The sequence below is a fragment of the Excalfactoria chinensis genome, chromosome 19 (genome assembly GCF_039878825.1).
Source record: "Excalfactoria chinensis isolate bCotChi1 chromosome 19, bCotChi1.hap2, whole genome shotgun sequence".
Lineage (NCBI taxonomy): Eukaryota > Metazoa > Chordata > Aves > Galliformes > Phasianidae > Excalfactoria > Excalfactoria chinensis.
The window spans coordinates 8,333,724-8,349,850 of record NC_092843.1 but is presented as its reverse complement, the minus strand read 5'-3'; positions in this window follow the sequence as shown (position 1 = coordinate 8,349,850).

Below are 16,127 nucleotides of genomic sequence, written 5' to 3'. Positions count from 1 at the left end.
TTCATTCTGAAATTCTTTAGTTAATCTTTTCTAGTCAGATCTGTAATAATCAACAGTGAAGAAAACTGTGGACAGAAAGAACATCTCTTCAGTTTTGGAAAATCTACAGATGGTTAGCACTGACCTGCAGTGATGTCCTGTCCTTTGTACTGTCACTGATGCATCTTCTTTTGGGCAAACCATTTACCCTCTTCTGGAAGTTCTTTCAAACATTTATAGCAGCATTATTATTTATAGCTGCATTATTAACTCCTGTTTTTGAAATTTGTTTATGTTTATTCTTTAGTAGTTGTTACTACACAAACAATAAGAACAAATACAGGATAAGTTAGAAAATCAGTAGTAAAGTTTTAGGTGACTGTGACAGAATAATCTGATTTGTCTGTAATTTTTATAAAGTTAATGTTGACTCACACTCTACTGCCTCAAGTTCTTTCTCAGTCCCATTATTTGTTCAGAATAATTCAGTGCACTCAGAGACCGTATTATCATTAGAAAAAGGTGGATTTCAGCTCATGGCATTTCTTGGCCAGGTTAGGGGAAAAAAAAAAAAAAAAAAAAAAAAAAAGCTTTGGAAAGTGTGCATCTTCTGTGTAAATTATTGTGTGATTGAAGAAACATGGAACGTAGTGGTCTCAGAAGATGACAGAACATGATTTCTGTAGTCTTCATCATTTATTTTCCTTAAGCTTGGCACATCCAGTAATGACATACAAGTTTAATTGGGAACATAGTGTGAGACTGTAGTTACAAAAATTGTGAGGTTCCGTTTGTAACCATTTTAATGTGTGATTAGAAATTGATAATCCTTATTTGGGATTGGGAAGAATTTCTAATGGAGACTGATTTACTACATCTTAAAAAAATGGGAAGGAACACTTCTTTGATTCATTTACAGAATCTCAGTGGATTTCCATTTGGCCTGGAGAGTTTTCTGTCCCCGTTTTCAGACTTCATTGTGTCGTCTGTATTCATTTCTTTATCTTATATGGCAGCCTTTTCATTATTAAGCAGGCTCAGTGAAGGATACACTAAATTAGAACATTTCTGTCCGTTTACAGCATAAGACAGCACAAGGTCTCCTAAGCTTTTTGTTGTACTGATACAGCAGATTTATGCAAGCCATAGCTAACATCTAATCTATAGTTATCTCCCCAAATGCTACATTTTCAAAGCTACTCTTACTTTTCAGGAGCAAAGAAACAACTTATCTCTTAAGAATTTCTTCAGGAGGATGTAACAGCCCGAGTTCCTGAGAAATCAACAGAGACTGACTTGAGTAAGGATCATAAGGAGTTCAAGTTACAGAGTTGTTTCTTCCCATAGCAATTTTACTTATGATCATTTATATCTCAAGACTTGTCAGGCTGATGGTACGCAGCACAACTAAAAGAAACACTTTTTTTTTTTTTTGTACTAATTTGGAAATGTAACCTTAAAAAAAAATCAAAAATGGGGAGGGTAGAGGGATGGGCAAGTGCTTGACGTGTTATGCCAGAGTAATTAACTTAGATATGGCTGCTATATATTGAATCTTGGTAAGGCAGAAATAACTAGCACGGGAGTCTGGACTTTCAAACAGCTGTAGCAGATTGATAGACTTTTTCTGTAAAACTCACCTTTCTGTATGCAACTACAGATCTGCATGAGCAGGCATTTACAGCTGATAAATACCCATACGAGAGCTCGATTCTGAAGCACATATAAATGCAGTTGCCATCAAGCACTTAACACAGAAGCCACTGCAGTAGCAAGCAGGCAAAAGTTAAGCACAGCAGAGACTACCAAAAATTACTTCAGTGAGCTGGAAAGTAAAATGAAGTATGAAGAAAAACGTGAATCAGTTGGGAGAAGCTATTTGATTTTTGGAAGGCCTGATGTCCTTGAACAGACTTTGATCTCTCCATCTCTACCTTCTCTGTCACCTGATGCAGTGGATATTTTCATCTTTTATTTTAAGGTGTACAGAACTGGGCTTTATGTGCTAGCACAGCTTTCAAAAACATTCTTTGAATGTAGAGAAAGATCCTTAGGCAATTCCAGCAACATAGATTTTATTTTCATTTTCTGGAGAGAAAAAGAGAAAGCACTGAAAGCAGAGATTTATCACATTTTCATATATTAAAATTAAAAATTAAAGAGCATGTAATGTATTTTAAATGGCTAAGAACAAACATTCAAGGAAAACCAAAAATCTTTTCACCTTGAATCTCAGACATCAGTCTTTGGATCTGCAACCTGCTAGTTGCCTTTATGTTCACAAGCAGGTACTTTTTCCAACTGCCATTTTTAGTTCCAGTTGTTCTTCCCACAAGGGAATCCTTCCATGCTCCAAGTTAATTATGTTTCTCTCCTCTCAAGTTTCTTTACTACCTAGAAATTTAAGCTAATGCAGTCTATTTTAGGTTTTTAAAAGTGCTCAGTGCTGTGATATCTGTACACTAATCTACATAGATTATACAAATCAAGGGAGATAAGAGGCCGGCCAGGGATCATCCTAAGGCATAGTATATTTTGGCTGGCTTGAACAGTTGTTTTAAAGTAGCACTGCATTGTGTTATGCAGAATGGGTACATTTTAATGTGATGAATTAATCCCTATATTGGAAAAGACCTTGATAGCATTATCTGACTTTACTTACCCTTTGTAAGTACTCTTTGTGTTACAGTGCACAGAGCTATTCTTGGTCTGCCAGACCAGTTGAAGTAAAACAGCCTCTTACAGGCAACTAAAATTTAATTTCTTACAAGCTACTAATCAGTCACTGCAGTGAGTGTCAGAAACAAGCAATGACTGCTGCATTTGCTGAAGGCACTGAAAAGAAGCATAGTGGAAAAACTGGTAAGGTCTTAAGGAAGAACTTGCTAGTGTTTTCAAGTTGCAGAGTCTCAATGGCACTCAGCTCCAGCTTGGGTCAGTATTAGCAGTGACATCCAAGTAACAGAAAGTGAGCTGCACACATTACTAAGATAATGCCAAATGTCAAAGTTTTCTAAAGATTCCCTTGCCCTGCAGTTGCTATCATCCTTGTCCATAGCGCAGGTCTTCAAAGTTCGTTAGCTGACAGCAACAAGTATTTCACTGACTCCTAGGAGATGGTAGTTGTTGTCATTCAGCAGCCCTTTTTCCAGTTGAACTCTCTTGGATTTCATTTTCAAAATAATTATGTTGGACTTGCAGGGAAAGTCTGTAGCCTTGGGAACAGCAGGAATTCTTACCTGAATTTGGGCATATAATAACTCCAGGTTATCAGTATTCTTACTAGAAGACAGACAGAGATTTTGACATTAGAATAACATTATAGCTGGCTTTGTCACCAGAGAAATCATCAGGCATTTCCTGGATTTTATTTATTTGTATTTTCAGTATACAGTTCAAAAAAGAACCACAAAACTAAAATTCATTGCCTTGTAGAACATTTCCCAGTATTCAGAATAAGTGAGAATTCACCTACACATCTTTGGTAAGAGAGCTGGAAAATATGAACAGAATGTATCTGAGGATCTTAACATTTCAATACTTGTATACTTTTAAGATTTTGAAGTAATTAATTTGCATGGCTTAGCATGCAGCACTTTGCTGTTTGACACAGTACTCTAGAACCCTTTATTGATGTATTTTTGTTCACTTCAGATTTCTTTTTCATTACTGCTTGTGGAGTAATTTACATATATGCAAAATGAAGGGAGAAATAGTCAAAATTGTGGCCTTCCGCACTGAAGTTTTGCAAGTGCTAATAATAACACAGAATGCAAGGCAACTGTGGAATCTAGCCTTCAGGCAAAAATCCAGTTTCACACAATTCTCATCCTGTCCTTGTTTTGATATTATGCTTAAATTATGTCAGAACTTTTATCACGAATTAAAAATTACGCAGCAAACTACTAGTCAAAAATCACTGTGAAAGTCATTGACTAATATAAATATTTATCCATAGTGCTGAGGATGATAGTGAGAAGCAAGACAGGATGGAATGGGAGTAAGGAGTTTGGAATAATGTCAAGAAATTGGAGGAGAAGGATAGAAGCTCATTTCCATTTAGCAATTAAGGAAGGGGTCTGTCTTTATCTATTGCAGCAGACGGAGAAAAGAAAAGAGAGAAGGGGGTCATGAGCTGGGTGTTTCTCTGTGAGCATACAAGTTGTGGGCAGAAGGATCAGTGGAGGAATAATGGGAAGTAGATGTCGATATCCACAATAAAAAATGTCTTAGAAGGCTGGCAATCAGCTCGTCAGAGATTCTGTAGCCCTCGTATTAGCCAGGTGGCCAGTTCCCCACTTAGCCTGCCAAGTGAGTTGATCATCATCTAGGAGCCAGACAGTGCCAGGTGGCCAGATCCATCACTCAGCATCCAATTAACAATGACACTGGTTCCAAGCCAAATGGGAAGGCAGCTCTGAGATGGAGAGGGAGCATTGCTGCACCACCAGTCCTGACCCTATGTCAGGTTCAGCTGCCTTGAATTTTTACAGAAAGCTTTTTTATTATTATTATTATTTGATTCTTTAAGGGTTTTGTGGTTGTTTTTTGTTGGTGGTGGTTGTTTGGGTTGGATTTTTTTTGCTTGTTTTTGAGCAGTAAAGCTGTCTAAATCTTCTCAATCTCACCACTGTTTTTCTTTTATGGCGCTTCTGTGTCTAAGAGCAGATGTGCCACACTATACATAGTCTGTACTGGAAAGAAACTACCCAGGTCATTTACCTTCTGAGCTACATTGGAGTTCTAACCTTATTAGGTGAATGCTAACCCTTGTCTGGTGCTGGATGTCATGGCACAGGTGGATCTTGCCTGGTTTATTCTTGAATTACTTAGCAAGGATCCTTCACCCATACTTCACCACAAACCTTAGATATAGGGGTAGTTTTTGAACTCTGTTTTTCATACTGTTTCAACCTTTGATAAAGACAAGTGAATTTCAAAGGCTTTTTCATTTCAGTAGATTTTGTAAGAGAGGTCCCTTCCATCTCACCTGGAAATCAGTTACAATTTTTCCATATGTTTAAATGGAAATATGGAATTTATTTTTATTTTATAATGATGTGGATATAATCACACACCTACTAGAAAGCTCTGGAAAATAGTCAGAATTTGGGAGATAGCCCAATTAATCTGATAGTTTAAATAGTCCTATGTTTATCAGGACACATAAGTTGAGAACATTTTGGCAGCTTTGTTAGCACGTTGTGAATAAACAGAGGTTTTCAGTTTGTAATACTTTGCATGATATTTAAAAAATGGGGGAAGGGGAATACTCAAAAATACAGCTCTGTTTAGGCCCCTCTCATGGTCTGAAAATAGTATTCCACCTTTGGGCTGGCAGTTAGGGCAAGATAAACAGTTATGAATGAAGCATGCCGACTGGTGAGAAGTGAGATAATAGTTTATAGGAATAGAGCTATATATAGCTTGAAGGATGCAGCAGTTTGAGCTGCAGCATCCAGTGACTCATGAGCCACTCAGGGAAGGTGCACTCAGGATAAAGCCTAGTCTGAAATCTCTGCACTGCCACTGTAGTGAGCGCCAACATAAAACTCTGATGGAGAGCACACGTTGGGAGTTTGTGATTGTACCTGGACAGCTACAATTAATAACATTTCAAACAGTTTTACAGGCCAGCTGGTGGGTTTGTCGTGTCTGACTGCTTCGTGGTGTATTAGTACAAGAGACTGTGTGTAGGAACAATTGGCTGCATGGAACAGAGATACCATCTTGTTTAAAGAGATGTTGGTTACCTCACCTGGCAATGATACAGAAAAGATCAGCATTCGTTCTGAGCTCCCAAAGACTTCCTTCAGTTAAGTCACGTAATACTTCCCTATGGCAGATTTCTTAGTGATAGGACAGGAGTGGTGGTTGTGATGCATAACTCCTTGAAATTAACAAAACCTCCCAACATTTTGGGGTGAAAGAGTCCATGACTGGTGTGTTACAATCTGGGGTTGGCTCAAAGCAGCCCTGTGACCTTGCATTAGTCTCTCACCGGTTTCCATAGATGCAAAATGTAGCTAACAGTGTTTAATTATCCACTTTATCTACTAAGTAGGGTTAAGGCTGGGGACATTGTGACCATTTAATTACTCTTTGTAATGAGCTCTGAAAATAAGTGACTTACAGCCAGTATGGGTATGAATCAGGCCGCTGCCGGCCGCGCTGGGAGGTGCTCCTCGCCGCGGCCGAAGGGCGCAGCCCCACCGTGGTGCAGCCAAGTGCCTTGCATCATCCGCTCACCTCCCCCTTGCCGCACGCAGCTGTGACGGTAATAATTATGCTGGGAGGAGTGCCTCTATCTGTGGCATTTCCACCCATTTGATCCCTTTCAGACAATCACAAGGAGGTGTGGTTTCTGTCCTGCTTACGTGTCTGTGTTTTCAAATGAGCCTCTTGTTTGCCGCTCTGCAGTCAGCATACCGCCGGGCTGCTCTGTGCTGCGTATGGCACAGTGTCTCCACCAGCTGACAGCAACCTGTGGCTTGCCAGCTGCAGTCAGCTCTGTGCCCACACCGCCCATCAAGATGGGACGAGGCACCCTGCTCACCTCAGGGCACCCCACTGCCCTCCGGCCGCACGCAGTGGGGGAAGCATGCTTTCCGTGTGAGGAGAGAGAACAGGCTTCGTTAGATCGAGCTGTTGCTGATCAGTGGTGGGATGCAGCCTCTTCGAGGGCTTGATAATTGCTGCGCTGATGCTGCTTGCCTCCACCACCAAAAGTGCCAAGCCCCACAGTGTACATCAGGTTTGCCTTTGCCCAGTGTGCGCTTACACAGCTTGGTCAGCAGACCTGCAGGCAGCCAGCAGCTCTGATTGTAGCTCCCAAAATGTATTTATTTTATAAACAAATTAACAAGCATGTCATGCTGCCTAGGTCCAGAAGTGAGGCACTGTCTGCCTTTTTGTCTTCTATATATATATATGTATGTATGTATATATTTGCGAAACATAATGAAATGAAGATTCTGACCCCTTATTTTATATTTTGATGTAACTGCTTTTAGACAGCTTCCACCAGAAGGTGTTTTCCTGACAGCTTCCTAAGGGCAGTTAATGCAGCAATGTTCATTGATGAAGGCAGAGAAAGGAGTGGTCAACTTTATGATTTCAAATGAAAAGCCCAAGAGAGGTTCTCCCCCAGAGATTTTTTTGCCATTTTAATTAAGCATTCAGACTCTACTGATGGCTTCTACCAGCATGTCATGTTGTTTTTCCAGGTAGTATTTACATTCTAGAGTGTTGGTGAACAACACAGGAAAGAGCCCAATCAATATGAGTTCAAAGATAGTATTGCTTTGTCATTAACTTAGTTTGAGGCATTTTAATCAACAGTCTCACATTCTGAAATGCCAGTAACAAGGCTGTTGAGGGGACATGCAATGGAAATGGGCCATCTGTACTGAAGCCCAGTCAGCTGCCATCATGGGGGAGCACATAATCCTGTTCCTCAATGTCTGTAACACCCTAGGGTTGTTCTGTTTGTTTTGGTTCTTTGTTACCAGAAGATGAGAGTTTTCTCCAGGTTGGAAAAGCCTCTCCCAGACCTCACTCCTTCAGTTGTCAGAAACACTGACTGCAGATGGGTGACTCCTGCATGGGCAGTAGGGAGTGTTTTACAAGACACTGAAGGGCAAAGCTATTTGTTTCAATTAGAGTGGCTTCCACTGGCAGAAGTACTGACTTCATGTTAATTTCAGTGTATGTCACATGCTATGCCCTATCTTTCTCAACATGTAAGCAGCGATTTTGTCAGTCCTCTGCTTCCCTCTTGGAGCACCCATCCGTTATCTGCCAGCATGGCTGTACTGGAGCATGTGGAGCAGTAATGCAGCCAGCACAGCTCTTCTGGCCTGGCAGTGCTCGTAAAAGGCCTGATGAAATGCAGAAAGCCCCTGCCAGTCACGGTAAACAGTGCTGCCCCAAGGAAATGAAAAATTGCCTGCCTATTTTACACCCATGTGCTTTACAGATTAAAATGTGGCTTTAGGTATTTAGGTGCCGTAAGCCTGAATGTAAGATTTATTTTGCCCATAATAATGAAGTGGAACTAAATGATCTATTTCCCAGTATGCCACAAGGCTGATTAAATAGGAGACTGAAAAAGGAGTTTTAGAGACAACATTTAGCTTTGGGTCTTCTTTTGTTTGTTTGTTATTTTTTAACAGTGGATTGGAGGAGATTACAAAGCCTGAAATTAATATAAACAGTTTTCTGACAAAAAAAATAAAGAAAGAAATATGAAGCAGAAGGGGACTTAATTCAAACCTTGCCCCAAGGAGCAGGTGGCTCAGAGGTGCAATGAGGATTCCTTACCAAAAGAAAATTAAACTCTGCTAGATGGTATTGTTTCGAGATGTTCTTCTAGCCCAGGTGTTAGTTATGCTGTTACTAACATATTTATCCTAGGAATTAGGAAACTATTATTTACAATAGTGCCTTCATGGCTCGTCTCAGCTTTAGAACACTTTGTTAGCATCAAGTAAATTTTTTTAGCAGCACTCCTGAAATGGAAGAGTAATCCTTATAACCCTAGCAGACTTCTGGGAAATGTGAGCAAATGCTTTGGCCCGTCACACCTGGGACATGGCAGCCTCACTGCCCAGTCAGGAGCATCGTGCAGCAGCACACAGAGGCTTATAGACAGGCACGCTCTCATCTCCAGGTCCTTGCAGCACAGAGCCCTGGTTCTTGTGACTGTTCTTCAGCACTCCTACACCCTCCAGGATTCCCATTGACTCTGCTCAGTTCTGCACTGAGTTGTGTGACATGAGTCAACTATGGAGCCATGTGCCGGGAAGTTACATAGAGAATACATTAGGGGAGAGAGAAAAAAGAAGAAAAAAAAAAAAAAAAGGAAAAAAAAAAGAAAAAGAAAAAGAAAAAGAAAGAAAAATGAAAGTATGTGAGAGTACAGCTGTTAGCAGGGTAAGGCAGCCTGCTGCTTCCTTGCTCCTGTGGCATAACCTCTGGGAAGTCCTTTCCATTCTTCCTAACTCACAGTTTTTTTCTGAAGAAATCTAGCAAGGGATCAGGCAAAGCATAATGGAAAAGCTATTGCATGCCGCAAGTGACAAACCCCAAAGCAGTTTACATTTATTTTTGCTGCATTTGGAGACATAGACTGCATAATCTGTCTTTTATGTTTTATCTTTTATTACTTCTTGCAAGATTGTTTAGTGAGCGTGCCACCTTTAGGCATTATTAATGAAAAACATTTGAAAATGGGAACTTTAGCAGACTGCTTCTGAGATATAGAAAAGCCCAGGCAATGCTTGCAGCAAACGTAGAGCTCCATTCCCAGCTCACACCCAAGGCTGGGCTGTGCCGCCTACTGAGCAGTGTGTGTTGTGTGCTTGAGAACGCAGCCCACTGAAGTTGTGTTGAAGGTGTGTGGAGTATCTTAATGTGAGGTTTCATGTTGGAACACAAGTGGTGTGAAATACCACCTGTCTGGAAATATGGAAATAGTATACCTTTGCTTATCTCTATTTGTTATTCGGTTATGTTCCTATTTACATCTGTACTGCATCTGATATTTGTTAATTAAGAAGCAAAAAATATCCAGTGTTTCTGCCTAACGCATTTGGAATTATTAAGGTTTTCTGGGACCACTAATTAATATAGATTCTTCGTCTATTGAGAACAGGGACGAAAGTGGACTTAGCAAAGAATGCCCTGAGGTTAGTGGTTTTGCTTCGGCTCTTTAGTGACTGCCACACAAAAAGCTTTCAGCTCTTACTGTAGTTTGCCATCTCTGCTAGGGAGGATACAAAATTATATATATATGAGTGTATATTAATTTAAATATATGTACACTTAAATCTGGTTTTAGAGCACTTAGGGGAAGATGGGGATAACTCTGACCTAATTTCTCACTGAATTGATTAGTAGTTCTCTGTGCCTCAAAGTGAAACACATTAAAAGGTGCCATCTTGTTAAAGTTTCATCTCTGGTGGTTAAGTTTCTTTGAGAAGGCTGTAGTTAACCACTCAAAAATAGATGTGGTAGCAGTCACTAAGTAATTTCTGAATATTTAGGTCAATCATTCTCTTTTCCAGTTTTCACTATTGAGACAGGACCTGGTGCAGGTAGTTACCTGGTTTGAAATCACCTCAGCTTCCACTAAAGTGTGAATTTTGCCATGAAACTTCATGGACAGAAGTGTTCTGGAAGGCCTTCTCTATGGTTATTGTACAAAGCAGTCTGCTTCCCCTGATCGGTGTCAGTGTCTGCAGGACAGGGAGTTTCCTGTGGGGTCGGCGTTCTGAGCTGCAGCTCGCACTCAGTTGGTGTCCAGGCTCACAGCCTCGCTGTGTCCCCAGGTACCCTGTGAGATCGCAGTGTCAGCAAGGCACAGCTGAGTGAAGCGTGCTGCGATTCCTACAGAGAGCTCAGTGCAGGGCTGACAGTGGGATTTGGAGCACCTAGCTGTCCCATGAAGCTCTTGCACTGCCATGGCCTACTGTGCAAGCACTAGTTTGCTTTTTGTTTTTCACTTGCGTTAGGACATAGAGAGAATCAGATACAGACACTGGATTGTCAGGTTAGAGGTGACTGTAGCTTTCCTTTTTGAAATGAAATATCCCCATTGGCTTTACAAACTGCTGCTGCCTGGTGTTCAGTGGGCTGAGAACCCCACAGAGGGGCTGGAAATAGTTTTGATTTCATTTGCCCGGAATATCCATGTAAACCCAACATGTTCCATGTTTCCTACTGAAACTTCTCTCCCTCCCTTTTCCACTATGTCAGCCATGCCTGGGTTGGGGATTTGCTCAGCTTCAGCTGCCCCATTATAATTAAAGCAATACAATTTGCCTGCAGACAAGCTCTTAATGTCATTTGCAGTGATTATACCTGTATTAAAATTACAGCACTTGTTTCAAAATAATTGTAAAACAAATGAGTCGTCCTTTTTAAGAAAATTGTTTCAAATATCTTTTCTTCAGATACTTTTCTTCTTCTCTTCCATGTATAGATATTACAAGACCTACGTTCTGCTTCACTGGTGGCCAGGGCTGGGTTTCCATGCGTGTGCTCTGACCGTGCTTCACCTGGCTGTGAGCAGTGCTGTGGCACTCAGGGCTGTTGGCAGCGGAGCACACTGAGGTGCGGCAAGCCGGCTGCTGTGGGTATAAGGCCAGTTTGTCACTGCAGTGAGGTCTGAAAGGTGACCCTGTGACAACTGGATAATTAAACCATTTTGTATTTTAGGATAAAGAAGCACTGAAAAATCGTTCTGTTACTTTTACAGTAGAAAGTCCCAGAATAACAGACTGTTGTCTATAGTTGATCTGATCTTCATGTTATTTATTCTAGTTATGTACCACTGACTTAAAGGCAGTGACCACAAATTATTAGTGGTTGTTGATGTTTAGTTATGATGGCCAGTGAGAGTCAAGATTGGTGTTTTCAACTGCAATGTTGTTTTCTAATGTTTATCTTCAATTCCAAAGCAAACTCTAATTGATGTGTACAAAAGCTTTGTCTAGATTGTTTTGCATGTCTCATTTTGTCACTGGGTTTTTTGTTGCCTTCAGCAAGAAGAGAACATTCCAAGAGAGTTGTTGTTCTGATCATCAATCGTGAATGTTTTGGTATTTCCAAACAGCAGATTTCCACCCTGTACAAAATGCATTACTGTCAGTGTTTGCTCCAAGACAACTGTTTGCCCCTTTCAGGAAGGCTGAGAGGCTGCCAGTTCAGGTTTCTGTCTTGTTTCTGTCTGGCCTTGCCTGAGACGGGCCATCTTTGAGCTATAGTGAGGACTTCGCCAAAATGGAATTTTGTAAGATTCCAATCATCCAACAAATAGAGCTGGAGGGTGATGTTGCTTATTATTATTATTATTATTATTATTATTATTATTATTACTATTTTCTGCATTTTCCATTTTGATTTCTCTCTTGTGGTCCTCGGCTCATATTCTCCATTACCTTGCTCCTCATTCAGTGATTTGACGCTTATTCTATCCAGTTGGAGGGTACTAACTACACTGCCCATGCAGCTTTCTTCACCCTTCGTGAAAACAGGTCATCTGGCTTGTAAACCCACACAGCAGTTGAGCTTGGTTTCCCTTCCTTCGATACTTGATGCTTGTTTCTAGAGAAACAGAAACTTCTCTTTCTCCTCTTGTAGTTCACTGTTGTACCTGGATGGCTCCTGAATTTGGGGCATTTTGAGTAGCTGTGATTTTGGACGCATTGGATCGGTCTGAATGGAATTTAACATTGAAGACTCAAAGCAGCTCTGGGTCTCCTCAGTTCGGGCTGTCCCTGGGAGGGGCACCCACTGCACTGAGCACTGCACAGCACCTCACATCCGAGTGGTGGGAGCTCAGCAGTGCTTTGCAGGATGTCGGATTCTGTGTGCTGGTTCTCCATGGAAATTACGTGGTACGGGACGTGAACTCACTGTCAGGAGGGCAGTGAAATCCAAGTGGCTATCAGATTTGTACGTGAATAACCCCAAATAAGAATATTGAATCAGGCACTTATACCACGTCCTTGAAACAAATGTGAGATGTGAGCAAATGCTTTCAGCGTCTTTGAGTATCATTGCTGTTTATTGTGCTCAGATTCATCCCGTCCTTAAACATTTTCTAATGACAAACAAATGCTATTTGGGTTTATGTATTTAGACTGATAGTGACATCCAGTGGTTGATCAATCCAACCACAGGAATAATAACAGTAATATCAAATGGAGCATCCAAAAATGAAGAGGGGACGTTGATTTATAATCAGATGAAGTCTGTAGCAGATCTGTGTCACGTGCTGCCTTCTAGGCTTCTGTGACCAGGAGAAACTTGGCAGCTTTGCGCTTCTTCTGGGATGATGGCAGTGAAATTACACAAGTATCCAGGGGAGGAACTGCTTTATGTTCACATGTGGTGGTGGGTAGCTTTTGGCACAAATCAATACCTGGTTTAAAATCTTACTGTGCTGTTTTGTTAAGTTACTTGAGAGCTGATTGGTATTTTCTGCAAGTTAAAGGAGATTTTAATGATGTACCATTCACGGGGCTTTAGGACAATAATTCTAATAGCAGAACTGCATTCCAGGACCCAATCAGGATACTGCAGAGAAATCTCTCACAAACAGTGCAGTGTCTCCCAGAAGTCTTCTGATATTAAGCATACAAAAAGAGTGCAATAGAATAAATGGTTGCTTCCAGCATGAACAGAACTAATTTTAGACGGCAGTGCTTAATGTGCCTGTTGGTACTTCAGAATGAATGATTAAAGATAAAAATAGATTTATTGTATTGTCGCTGGACAGCCTCAGATCTGCAGGAAATACAGTATCTACTGCTGAAAACACCCATGCAGGGCTGCCCTGATGTACTCTGAAAGTGATTTCCCAGTGTCTGTTCAGCACAACTAATTGCATTGTCACAGCAGCCCATGTTCCCAGTCCTGGTTACAATTACAAAAAGTGCCGGGTAAATTTGTTTTGACTTCAGTGTCTCTGGGTTAATTTAGCGGTGCCTGGCGATGTAAGTCACGCTTCGTGGTGTGCTTCTTTTCTTCTAAGAGACTGCCAGGAAACTGCACGCACAGTGGGAAATCTGTTCTGTGGGACTGGCGCAGACATCGGTGCTCCCCTTGCTGGAGACATTCTGCCCATGGAGCTGTGGGACACTGACAGCCCCCCACATCCACCTCCAGCTCTGAGCCCCTGCTGCCCTTGGATCACTGCAGCATTCCGCATCGCTGGCAGTGTGTTGTGGAATCCCAGGTGGGGAGGCAGCACCGAAGGTGCCCACAGTGTGTGTGGTGTGTCCTCGTGTTCCATCAGCACCCAGCTGGCTGCAGGCACTGCTTGCACCTGCCAGGCGTGAGCACCTCCGCAGTGCAGGCTTGCACTGCTCTAGTGACTTGAAACTTGGTTAGAGAAGGATGCATGAGGTGCATGTTTCAGAAGTACCTATTAATGAACATAAAAGAAGGAAATAGATTTTTTTTTTTTTTTCCACAGTATCATAGAATGGCTTGGGTTGGAGCCATCAAGATGTACAACCCGAGGTGGACCATTGAGGCCCAACCCCAGTTGCTAGATGAAGTGCTAGGTCAGGTCAGATCCAATTTTCCCCTCAAACTCCTTTTTTAATTATTATTTTTTTTAGCTGTGTATACTAATTCAGGATGGCTATTCATTTAGCAAACAAATTTCCTCTAAAATAACAATTTCACTTGCCTCTGTCTCATGCTTTAATTTCTAAAATAGATTACCAGAAATAGAAAGATTTTTTTCATAGTAGCAGTAGTACAAAATTATTGCCAGAATAGTATTGGAAGCCATAAACATGTGTTTGTAAACGCAGAACTCTTCCCAAGGCTGAAATATGCTTGCAGAAACTCCACCATGAGCATCCCCGGCTTAGCAAGTCTCTTGTAAAGTACCTGGGCAAGGGGTACATCCATCACATATACTTCAATGATTTCACTCTATTTATAGACATATAAATTATCCAGAGAGCACGAAAGAGTTAACATCTTGTAGTTAAGTGCTTAATTAGCAACTGAAGAATAAAGTCAGAAAAATTCAGTTCATTATTTGTCATGGATACAGAGTACTTTCACTTTGCCATGTAGATTAATACATTGATATTAAGACTTTACACATTGGTGGTTCACAGGTCAAGATTAATCAGTTCTGACCTTGGAACACAACTCTTCATGAAGTAAAAGCTGAGTAAGGGAATCTGAAAGGAGAGTCCGTATATTTCTGTAGAGCTCAGTCTGATTGAATGGTTAAAATGTAATTGAACGGCAAAAATAACATTCCCTTTCAGGGGAAGAATTAGAGCCTGTTGGAAAAAAGAGAAGTCAAATACAAGTCATTTTTCAGTGCAAGTAGCAGTAAGAATTCATCTCTAGCATCACTGAGGCTGTTATCATTTTCTTTCTACTACAGCAGTTTCTCCTGCTTCAGATGTTCAGTATTTTATTTGAAAAAGGTACAAATAGCAAAATCTAAAATTGCCACCTTTTATTTACTGCCAAACAGAACACAACATTTGTTTCTGCACAACATCTTTGTTTACAGAAATTTTTTTTTAATCTACTTCATATGTTTTTTAGTAGCAAAATAGAGCATAACTTTATAATGGGTTGCTACAGTCACCCTCACAGCGTTAATCAGCAAACAAAGGAGCCTAGAGGTAAGGAGTGGGTTCTCTGTGTCTGAACTGAGCCCTGTTTGGACTTGACAAGCAAGGTCATTAGAAAGCTGTCTCAGCTTTGTGGCTCTAAGCTTACAGATGTGTGTGTTAAAGCTGAAGAGGAACAGCTTTGGTTTATGTCCTGATAGTGGCTGTTAGGTATTTTATTTATGTAGACGAGCTCTCTTTCAGGCTCCCATTTTCTTTATACCCATCCAAGCATCCTCTGCCCTACTGCTCCTGCTCCAACACAGCTTCCCTTCACAAGGGGAATTCCTCACTCACTACTTTTGGCTGATTTCAGGTAATTTCATGCTGCTTGTTGGGCCTGGCTCACCAGAGATTCTTAACTTGACAGTTCAGATGGTTTCTAGTTGTGAATCTGGAAACAATTACCATGTAGAGTTCCATGCATAGTACTGGCATGAGTGTGTTCTCCCTGTGTCCCTAGTGATGTTACTCACATTGTTGCACTCAGTCTTTATAGTCATTTCAAAATTGTCCACAGTTTAGCCAATATTCACCTATTTCTACAGGTGTAGAAACAATTCTTAAAAAATTGCATTTTTGATTACTCAGTATTTTTCCTGCTCTGCTCTGTTCTGGAATTATCCATTAGAACTTACACATGCCTGCAAAGAAGACACACAACTGCTACCATAAAGTATAATTCTTTTGAGCCATAACTTTTTCCCTATTACCTCCTGTTTTTGTGAGCAATGCCAAGACTAGCCAGTATGTAAACAACCTCAGCACGTTTGTAGTCTCTCCTTTTTGTATTTTAAGTTGTATTTAATAGCTTCCAGCTCTCATCATTTCATCACATCATATACTCTTTCATGTTCACTTTTTCATTAACTCCTGCAGGCAAGTGTTCTGTTATTGTAAATATTTTCTTTGGTTTTGCAGTTGTTGACAAAAGCAATTATGGCCCTACAGGCTTGAAGATTTGTAGGGACATTTCAAAATGCAGGAGCA